Raw genomic sequence first — 12,194 nt, 5'->3', positions numbered from 1 at the left:
ACATATGAGACCCTAGAGACGGTGTTAATGAGCTTTTAGCCATGTTTTGGGATGAGGATGAGAGGATATTGAATCTTAGATTTAGTTGATTAATGATGGAGATTGTAAAAATAGAAAGTTTCTTATTTTAGAAACTTTATCAAACATCCATCTTTTAAACATAAGAAACCCTAGAGACGATATCACCGAGCATTTCGCCAAGTTTTGGGATAAGAATGAGTGGGTATTAAATTTTAGATTTAGTTGATGAATGATGGATATTGAAAAAATAAAGAGTTTCTTATTTTAGAAACTTTATAAAATATCAATCTTTTAAACTTAGTAAATCGTAAAGATGGTGTCAATGAGCTTTTTGCTTATTTCTGAGATGAGGATGCGATGGTATTGAATCTTAGATTTAGTTGATGATGGATAGAGATTGAAAAAATAGAAAGTTTCTGATTTTAGAAACTTTATAAAACAAACATCTTTTAGATATAAGAAAACCAAGATATGCTGTCAAGGTGCTTTTGTTGATAGAGTTTGAAAAACAGAAAGTTTCTTATTTGACAAACTTTATAAAACATCCACCTTTTAGACATAGGAAACACTATAGATGGTGTCCATGAGCTTTTAGCCAAGTTTTGAGATTATGATTAGATGGTATTTAATATTAGATTTTGTTGATCAAGGATAGAGATTGTATAATAATAAGTTTCTTATTTTAGTAACTTTATAAAACATCCATCTTTTATACATAGGAAACCCCATAGATGGTGTCAAGGAGCTCTTTGCAAAGTTTTGAGGTGGGGATGAGATGATATTGAATCTTAGATTTAGTTGATGAAGGATGGAGATTTAAAAATTAGAAGACATCAATATTTTAGACATAAAAAACCCAAAAGATGGTGTCGAGGAGCTTTTAGCCAAGTTTTGAGATGTGGATGAGATGTTATTGAATTTTAGAATTAGTTTATAAAGGATGGAGATTGAAAAAATAGAAAGTTTCTTATTTTAGAAACTTTACAAAACATCCATCTTTTAGACATAGGAAACCCTATATATGGTGTCAAGGAACTTGTAGCTGAGTTTTGAGATGAGGATGCAATGATATTGAATCTTAGATTTAGTTGATGAAGAATAGAGATTTAAAAAATAGATGGTTTCTTATTTTAGAAACTTTGAAAGACATCCATCTTTTTGAAAAGGAAACCTTAGGGATAGTGTCAAGGAGCTTTTAGCTAAGTTTTGAGATGAGGATGAGATGGTATTGAATCTTAGATTCAGCTGATAAAGGATAGAGATTGAAAAATAGAAAGTTTGTTATTGTAGAAAGCTTAAAAAACATAAATCTTTTAAACATATGAGACCCTAGAGACGGTGTCAATGAGCTTTTAGCCATGTTTTGGGATGAGGATGAGAGGGTATTGTGTCTTAGATTTAGTTGATTAATGATGGAGATTGTAAAAATAGAAAGTTTCTTATTTTAGAAACTTTATCAAACATCCATCTTTTAGACATAAGAAACCCTAGAGATGATATCAACGAGCATTTAGCCAATTTTTGGGATAAGAATGAGTGGGTATTGACTCTTAGATTTAGTTGATTAATGATGGGTATTGCAAAAAAAATAGAGAGTTTCTTATTTTAGAAACTTTATAAAATATCAATCTTTTAAACTTAGTAAATCGTAAAGATGGTGTCAAGGAGCTTTTTGCTTAGTTCTGAGATGAGGATGCGATGGTATTGAATCTTAGATTTAGTTGATGATGGATAGAGATTGAAAAAATAGAAAGTTTCTAATTTTAGAAACAATATAAAACAAACATCTTTTAGATATAAGAAAACCAAGATATGCTGTTAAGGTGCTTTTGTTGATAGAGATTGAAAAACAGAAAGTTTCTTATTTTAGAAACTTTATAAAACATCCACCTTTTAGACATAGGAAACACTATATATGGTGTCAATGAGGTTTTAGCCAAGTTTTGAGATTATTATTAGATGGTATTGAATATTTGATTTTGTTGATCAAGGATAGAGATTGTAAAATAGAAAGTTTTTTATTTTAGTAACTTTATAAAACATCCATCTTTTAGACATAGGAAACCCCATAGATGGTGTCAAGGAGCTTTTTGCAAAGTTTTGAGGTGGGGATGAGATGATATTGAATCTTAGATTTAGTTGATGAAGGATGGAGATTGAAAAATTAGAAAGTTTATTATTTTTGAAACTTTATAAGACATCAATATTTTAGACATAGGAAACCCAAACGATGGTGTCGAGGAGCTTTTAGCCAAGTTTTGAGATGTGGATGAGATGGTATTGAATTTTAGAATTAGTTTATAAAGGATGGAGATTGAAGAAATAGAAGTTTCTTATTTTAGAAACTTTACAAAACATCCATCTTTTAGACATAGGTCACCCTATATATGGTGTCAAGGAACTTTTAGCTGAGTTTTGAGATGAGGATGGGATGATATTGAATCTTAAATTTAGTTGATGAAGAATAGAGATGTAAAAAATAGATGGTTTCTTATTTAAGAAACTTTGTAAGACATCTATCTTTTAGCAACGGAAACCTTAGGGATGGTGTCAATGAGATTTTAGCCAAGTTTTGAGATGAGGATGAGATGATGTTGAATCTTAGATTCAGTTGATAAAGGATAGAGATTGAAAAAATAGAAAGTTTGTTATTGTAGAAAGCTTAAAAAACATCCATCTTTTAGACATATGAGACCCTAGAGACGGTGTCAATGAGCTTTTAGCCATGTTTTGGGTTGAGGATGAGAGGGTATTGAATCTTAGATTTAGTTGATTAATGATGGAGATTGTAAAAATAGAAAGTTTCTTATTTTAGAAACTTTATCAAACATCCATCTTTTAGACATAAGAAACCCTAGAGATGATATCAACGAGCATTTAGCCAATTTTTGGGATAAGAATGAGTGGGTATTGACTCTTAGATTTAGTTGATGAATGATTGGTATTGCAAAAAAAATAGAGAGTTTCTTATTTTAGAAACTTTATAAAATATCAATCTTTTAAACTTAGTAAATCGTAAAGATGGTGTCAAGGAGCTTTCTGCTTAAATCTGAGATGAGGATGCGATGGTATTGAATCTTAGATTTCGTTGATGATGGATAGAGATTGAAAAAATAGAAAATTTCTTATTTTAGAAACTTTATAAAACATCCACCTTTTACACATAGGAAACACTATAGATGTTGTCCATGATGAGGTTTTAGCCAAGTTTTGAGATTATGATTAGAAGGTATTGAATATTAGATTTTTTTGATCAAGGAAAGAGATTGTAAAATAGAAAGTTTCTTATTTTAGTAACTTTATAAAACATCCATCTTTTAGACATAGGAAACGCCATAGTGGTGTCAAGGAGGTTTTTGCAAAGTTTTGAGGAGGGGATGAGATGATATTGAATCTTAGATTTAGTTGATGAAGGATGGAGATTGAAAAATTAGAAAGTTTCTTATTTTTGAAACTTTATAAGACATCAATATTTTAGACATTGGAAACCCAAAAGATGGTGTCGAGGTGCTTTTAGCCATGTTTTGAGATGTGGATGAGATGATACTGAATTTTAGAATTAGTTTATAAAGAATGGAGATGGAAAAAATAGAAAGTTTCTTATTTTAGAAACTTTACAAAACATCCATCTTTTAGACATAGGAAACCCTATATATGGTGTCAAGGAACTTTTAGCTGAGTTTTGAGATGAGGATGGGATGATATTGAATCTTAGATTCAGTTGATGAAGAATAGAGATTTAAAAAATAGATGGTTTCTTATTTTAGAAACTTTGTAAGACATCTATCTTTGAGCAAAGGAAACCTTAGGGATGGTGTCAAGGAGCTTTTAGCCAAGTTTTGAGATGAGGATGAGATGGTATTGAATCTTAGATTCAGTTGATAAAGGATAGAGATTGAAAAAATAGAAAGTTTGTTATTGTAGAAAGCTTAAAAAACATCCATCTTTTAGACATATGAGATCCTAGAGACGGTGTCAATGAGCTTTTACCCATGTTTTGGGATGATGATGAGAGGGTATTGAATCTTAGATTTAGTTGATTAATGATGGAGATTGTAAAAATAGAAAGTTTCTTATTTTAGAAACTTTATCAAACATCCATCTTTTAGACATAAGATAAATCGTAAAGATGGTGTCAATGAGCTTTTTGCTTAGTTCTGAGATGAGGATGCGATGGTATTGAATCTTAGATTTAGTTGATGATGTATAGAGATTGAAAAAATAGAAAGTTTCTTATTTTAGAAACTTTATAAAACAAACATCTTTTAGATAGAAGAAAACCAAGATATGCTGTCAATGTGCTTTTGTTGATAGAGATTGAAAAACAGAAAGTTTCTAATTTTAGAAACTTTATAAAACATCCACCTATTAGACATAGGAAACACTATAGATGGTGTCCATGAGGTTTTACCCAAGTTTTGAGATTATGATTAGATGATATTGAATATTAGATTTTGTTGATCAAGGATAGAAATTGTAAAATAGAAAGTTTCGTATTTTAATAACTTTATAGAACTTCCATCTTTTAGACATAGAAAACCCCATAGATGGTGTCAATGAGCTTTTTGCAAAGTTTTGAGGTGGGGATGAGATGATATTGAATCCTAGATTTAGTTGATGAAAGATGGAGATTGAAAAATTAGAAAGTTTCTTATTTTTGAAACTTTATAAGACATCAATATTTTAGACATAAGAACCCAAAAGATGGTGTCGAGGAGCTTTTAGCCAAGTTTTGAGATCTGGATGAGATGGTATAAATTTTAGAATTAGTTTATAAAGGATGGAGATTGAAAAAATAGAAAGTTTCTTATTTTAGAAACTTTACAAAACATCAATCTTTTAGACATAGGAAACCCTATATATGGTGTCAAGGAACTTTTAGCTGAGTTTTGAGATTAGGATGAGATGATATTGAATCTTAGATTTAGTTGATGAAGAATAGAGATTTAAAAAATAGATGGTTTCTTATTTTATAAACTTTGTAAGACATCTATCTTTTAGCAAAGGAAACCTTATGGATGGTGTGAAGGTGCTTTGAGCCAAGTTTTGAGATGAGGATGAGATGGTATTGAATCTTAGATTTAGTTGATAAAGGATAGAGATTGAAAAAATAGAAAGTTTGTTATTGTAGAAAGCTTAAAAAACATCCATCTTTTAGACAAATGAAACTCTAGAGACGGTGTCAAAGAGCTTTATAAAATATCAATCTTTTAAACTTAGTAAATCGTAAAGATGGTGTCAAGGAGCTTTTTGCTTAGTTCTGAGATGAGGATGCGATGGTATTGAATCTTAGATTTAGTTGATGATGGATAGAGATTGAAAAAATAGAAAGTTTCTTATTATAGAAACTTTATAAAACAAACATCTTTTAGATATAAGAAAACCAAGAATGCTGTCAAGGTGCTTTTGTTGATAGAGATTGAAAAATAGAAAGTTTCTTATTTAAGAAACTTTATAAAACATGCACCTTTTAGGCATAGAAAACACTATAGATGGTGTCCATGAGGTTTTAGCCAAGTTTTGAATATTAGATTTTGTTGATCAAGGAAAGAGATTCTAAAATAGAAAGTTTCTTATTTTAGTAACTTTATAAAACATCCATCTTTTAGACATAGGAAACCCCATACATGGTGTCAAGGAGCTTTTTGCAAAGTTTTGAGGTGGGGATGAGATGATATTGAATCCTAGATTTAGTTCCCGAAGGATGGAGATTGAAAAATTAGAAAGTTTCTTATTTTTGAAACTTTATAAGAAATCAATATTTTTGACATAGAAAAACCCAAAAGAAGGTGTCGAGGCGCTTTTAGCCAAGTTTTGAGATGTGGATGAGATGGTATTAAATTTTAGAATTAGTTTATAAAGGATGGAGATTGAAAAAATAGAAAGTTTCTTATTTTAGAAACTTTACAAAACATCAATCTTTTAGACATAGGAAACCCAATATATGGTGTCAAGGAACTTTTAGCTGAGTTTTGAGATGAGGATGAGATGATATTGAATCTTAGATTTAGTTGATGAAGAATAGAGATTTAAAAAAGAGATGGTTTCTTATTTTATAAACTTTGCAAGACATCTATCTTTTAGCAAAGGAAACCTTAGGGATGGTGTGAAAGGGCTTTGAGCCAAGTTTTGAGATGAGGATGAGATGGTATTGAATCTTAGATTTAGTTGATAAAGGATAGAGATTGAAAAAATAGAAAGTTTGTTATTGTAGAAAGCTTAAAAAACATCCATCTTTTAGACATATGAGACCCTAGAGACGGTGTCAATGAGCTTTTAGCCATGTTTTGGGATGAGGATGAGAGGGTATTGAATTTTAGATTTAGTTGATTAATGATGGAGATTGTAAAAATAGAAAGTTTCTTATTTTAAAAACTTTATCAAACATCCGTCTTTTAGACATAAGAAACCCTAGAGATGATATTAACGAGCATTTAGCCAAGTTTTGGGATAAGAATGAGTGGGTATTGAATCTTAGATTTAGTTGATGAAAGATGGATATTGAAAAAATAGAGAGTTTTTTATTTTAGAAACTTTTTAAAATATCAATCTTTTAAACTTAGAAAATCGTAAAGATGGTGTCAATGAGCTTTTTGCTTAGTTCTAAAATGAGGATGCGATGGTATTGAATCTTAGATTTAGTTGATGATGAATAGAGATTGAAAAAATAGAAAGTTTCTTATTTTAGAAACTTTATATAACAAACATCTTTTAGATATAAGAAAACCAAGATATGCTGTCAAGGTGCTTTTATTGATAGAGATTGAAAAACAGAAAGTTTCTTATTTTAGAAACTTTATAAAACATCCACCTTTTAGACATAGGAAACACTATAGATGGTGTACATGACGTTTTAGCCGAGTTTTGAGATTATGATTAGATGGTATCGAATATTAGATTTTGTTGATCAAAGAAAGAGATTGTAAAAAATTTAAAGTTTCTTATTTTAGTAACTTTATAAAACATCCATCTTTTAGACATATGAAACCACATAGATGGTGTAAAGGAGGTTTTTACAAAGTTTTGAAGTGGGGATGAGATGATATTGAATCTTAGATTTAGTTGATGAAGGATGGAGATTGAAAAATTAGAAAGTTTCATATTTTTGAAACTTTATAAGACATCAATATTTGAGACATAGGAAGCCCAAAAGATGGTGTCGAGGATCTTTTAGCCAAGTTTTGAGATGTGGATGAGATGGTATTGAATTTTAGAATTAGTTTATAAAGGATGGAGATTAAAAAAATAGAAAGTTTCTTATTTTAGAAACTTTACAAAACATCAATCTTTTAGACATAGGAAACCATATATATGGTGTCAAGGAAATTTTAGCTGAGTTTTGAGATGAGGATGAGATGATATTGAATCTTATATTTAGTTGATGAAGAATAGAGATTTAAAAAATAGATGGTTTCTTATTTTAGAAACTTTGTAAGACATCTATCTTTTAGCAAAGGAAACCTTACGGATGGTGTAAAGGGGCTTTCAGCCAAGTTTTGAGATGAGGATAAGATGGTATTTAATCTTAGATTTAGGTTATAAAGGATCGAGATTGAAAAAATAGAAAGTTTGTTATTGTAGAAAGCTTAAAAAACATCCAATATTTTAGACAAATGAGACCCTAGAGACGGTGTCAATGAGCTTTCAGCCATGTTTTGGGATGAGGATGAGAGGGTATTGAATCTTAGATTTAGTTGATTAATGATGGAGATTGTAAAAATAGAAAGTTTCTTATTTTAGAAACTTTATCAAACATCCATCTTTTAGACATAAGAAACCCTAGAGATTATATCAACGAGCATTTAGCCAAGTTTTGGGATAAGAATGAGTGGGTATTGAATCTTAGATTTAGTTGATTAATGATGGATATTGAAAAAATAGAGAGTTTCTTATTTTAGAAACATTATAAAATATCAATCTTTTAAACTTAGTAAATCGTAAAGATGGTGTCAAGGAGCTTTTTGCTTAGTTCTGAGATGAGGATGCGATGGTATTGAATCTTAGATTTAGTTGATGATGGATAGAGATTGAAAAAATAGAAAGTTTCTTATTTTAGAATCTTTACAAAACAAACATCTTTTAGATATAAGAAAACCAAGATATGCTGTCAAGGTGCTTTTGTTGGTAGAGATTGAAAAACAGAAAGTTTCTTATTTTAGGAACTTTATAAAACATCCACCTTTTCGACATAGGAAACACAATAGATGGTGTCCATGAGGTTTTAGCCTAGTTTTGAGATTATGATTAGATGGTATTGAATATTAGATTTTGTTGATCAAGGAAAGAGATTGTAAAATAGAAAGTTTCTTATTTTAGTAACTTTATAAAACATCCATCTTTTAGACACAGGAAACCCCATAAATGGTGTCAAGGAGGTTTTTGCAAAGTTTTGAAGTGGGGATGAGATGATATTGAATCTTAGATTTAGTTGATGAAGGATGGAGATTGAAAAATTACAAATTTTCTTATTTTTGAAACTATATAAGACATCAATATTTTAGACATAAGAAGCCCAAAAGATGGTGTCGATGAGCTTTTAGCCAAGTTTTGAGATGTGGATGAGATGGTTTTGAATTTTAGAATTAGTTTATAAAGGATGGAGATTGAAAAAATAGAGAGTTTCTTATTTTAGAAACTTTATAAAATATCAATCTTTTAAACTTAGTAAATCGTAAAGATGGTGTCAAGGAACTTTTTGCTTAGTTCTGAGATGAGGATGCGATGGTATTGAATCTTAGATTTAGTTGATGATGGATAGAGATTGAAAAAATAGAAAGTTTCTTATTTTAGAATCTTTACAAAACAAACATCTTTTAGATATAAGAAAACCAAGATATGCTGTCAAGGTGCTTTTGTTGGTAGAGATTGAAAAACAGAAAGTTTCTTATTTTAGAAACTTTATAAAACATCCACCTTTTAGACATAGGAAACACAATAGATGGTGTCCATGAGGTTTTAGCCTAGTTTTGAGATTATGATTAGATGGTATTGAATATTAGATTTTGTTGATCAAGGAAAGAGATTGTAAAATAGAAAGTTTCTTATTTTAGTAACTTTATAAAACATCCATCTTTTAGACGTAGGAAACCCCATAAATGGTGTCAAGGATGTTTTTGCAAAGTTTTGAAGTGGGGATGAGATGATATTGAATCTTATATTTAGTTGATGAAGGATGGAGATTGAAAAATTACAAATTTTCTTATTTTTGAAACTTTATAAGACATCAATATTTTAGACATAAGAAGCCCAAAAGATTGTGTCGAGGAGCTTTTAGCCAACTTTTGAGATGTGGATGAGATAGTATTTTTTTAGAATTAGTTTATAAAGGATGGAGATTGAAAAAATAGAAAGTTTCTTATTTTAGAAACTTTACAAAACATCCATCTTTTAGACATAGGAAACCCTATATATGGTGTCAAGGAACTTTTAGCTAAATTTTGAGATGAGGATGAGATGGTATTGAATTTTAGAATTAGTTTATAAAGGATAGAGATTAAAAAAATATAAAGTTTCTTATTTTAGAAACTTTACAAAACAAAAATCTTTTAGATATAAGAAAACCAAGATATGTTGTGAAGGTGCTTTTGTTGGTAGAGATTGAAAAACAGAAAGTTTCTTATTTTAGAAACTTTATAAAACATCCACCTTTTAGACATAGGAAACACTATAGATGGTGTCCATGAGGTTTTAGCCAAGTTTTGAGTTTATGATTAGATGATATTGAATATTAGATTTTGTTGATCAAGGATAGAGATTGTAAAATAGAAAGTTTCTTATTTTAGTAACTTTATAAAACATCCATCTTTTAGACATAGGAAACCCCATAGATGGTGTGAAGGAGCTTTTTGCAAAGTTTTGAGGTAGGGATGAGTTAATATTTTTGAATCTTAGATTTAGTTGATGAAGGATGGAGATTGAAAAATTAGAAAGTTTGTTCTTTTTGAAACTTTATAAGACTTCAATATTTTAGACATAGTAAGCCCAAAAGATGGTGTCGATGAGCTTTTAGCAAAATTTTGAGATGTAGATGAGATGGTATTGAATTTTAGAATTAGTTTATAAAGGATAGAGATTAAAAAAAATATAAAGTTTCTTATTTTAGAAACTTTACAAAACAAAAATCTTTTAGATATAAGAAAACCAATATATGTTGTCAAGGTGCTTTTGTTGATAGAGATTGAAAAACAGAAAGTTTCTTATTTTTGAAACTTTATAAAACGTCCACCTTTTAGACATAAGAAACACTATAAATTGTGTCAATGAGGTTTTAGCCAAGTTTTGAGATTATGATTAGATGGTATTGAATATTATATTTTGTTGATCAAGGATAGAGATTGTAAAATAGAAAGTTTCTTATTTTAGTAACTTTATAAAACATCCATCTTTTAGACATAGGAAACCCCATAGATGGTGTCAAGGAGCTTTTTACAAAGTTTTGAGGTGGGGATGAAATGATATTGAATCTTAGATTTAGTTGACGAAGGATGGAGATTGAAAAATTAGAAAGTTTCTTATTTTTGAAACTTTATAAGACTTCAATATTTTAGACATAGTAAGCCCAAAAGATGGTGTCGAGGAGCTTTTAGCAAAATTTTGAGATGTAGATGAGATGGTATTGAATTTTAGAATTAGTTTATAAAGGATGGAGATTGAAAAAATAGAAAGTTTCTTATTTTAGAAACTTTACAAAACATCCATCTTTTAGACATAGGAAACCCTATATATGGTGTCAAGGAACTTTTAACTGAGTTTTGAGATGAGGATGAGATGATATTGAATCTTAGATTTAGTTGATGAAGAATAGAGATTTAAAAAATAGATGGTTTCTTACTTTATAAACTTTGTAAGACATCTATCTTTTAGCAAAGGAAACCTTAGGGATGGTGTCAAGGGGCTTTCAGCCAAGTTTTGAGATGAGGATGAGATGGTAAAGAATCTTAGATTTAGTTGATAAAGGATAGAGATTGAAAAAATAGAAAGTTTGTTATTGTTGAAAGCTTAAAAAACATCCATCTTTTAGACATATGAGACCCTAGAGACGGTGTCAATGAGCTTTAAGCCATGTATTGGGATGAGAATGAGAGGGTATTTAATCTTAGATTTAGTTGATTAATGATGGTGATTGTAAAAATAGAAAGTTTCTTATTTTAGAAACTTTATCAAACATCCATCTTTTAGACATAAGAAACCCTAGAGATGATATCGACGAGCATTTAGCCAAGTTTTGGGATAAGAATGAGTGGGTATTGAATCTTAGATTTAGTTGATGAATGATGGATATTGAAAAAATAGAGAGTTTCTTATTTTAGAAACTTTATAAAATATCAATCTTTTAAACTTAGTAAATCGTAAAGATGGTGTCAAGGAGCTTTTTGCTTAGTTCTGAGATGAGGATGCGATGGTATTGAATCTTAGATTTAGTTGATGATGGATAGAGATTGAAAAAATAGAAAGTTTTTTATTTTAGAAACTTTATAAAACAAACATCTTTTAGATATAAGAAAACAAAGATATGCTGTCAAGGTGCTTTTGTTGATAGAGATTGAAAAACAGAAAGTTTCTTATTTTAGAAACTTTATAAAACATCCACCTTTTAGACATAGGAAACACTATAGATGGTGTCCATGAGGTTTTAGCCAAGTTTTGAGATTATGATTAGATGGTATTGAATATTAGAGTTTGTTGATCAAGGAAAAAGATTGTTAAATAGGAAGTTTCTTATTTTAGTAACTTTATAAAACATCCATCTCTTAGACATAGGAAACCCCATAGATGGTGTCAAGGAGCTTTTTGCAAAGTTTTGAGGTGGGGATGAGATGATATTGAATCTTAGATTTAGTTGACGAAGAATAGAGATTGAAAGAATAGAAAGTTTCTTATTTTAGAAACTTTATAAAACAAACATCTTTTAGATATAAGAAAACCAAGATATGCTGTCAAGGTGCTTTTGTTGATAGAGATTGAAAAACAGAATGTTTCTTATTTTAGAAACTTTATAAAACGTCCACCTTTTAGGCATAAGAAACACTATAGATGGTGTCCATGAGGTTTTAGCCAAGTTTTGAGATTATGATTAGATGGTATCGAATATTAGATTTTGTTGATCAAGGATAGAGATTGTAAAATAGAAAGTTTCTTATTTTAGTAACTTTATAAAACATCCATCTTTTAGA

Source organism: Tasmannia lanceolata, unplaced genomic scaffold (assembly GCF_043159265.1).
Source record: "Tasmannia lanceolata isolate RefF3 unplaced genomic scaffold, GAP_Taslan_0.1 ptg000013l, whole genome shotgun sequence".
Lineage (NCBI taxonomy): Eukaryota > Viridiplantae > Streptophyta > Magnoliopsida > Canellales > Winteraceae > Tasmannia > Tasmannia lanceolata.
The sequence above is the reverse complement of the archived record's forward strand: the minus strand, read 5'-3'. Positions refer to the sequence as shown.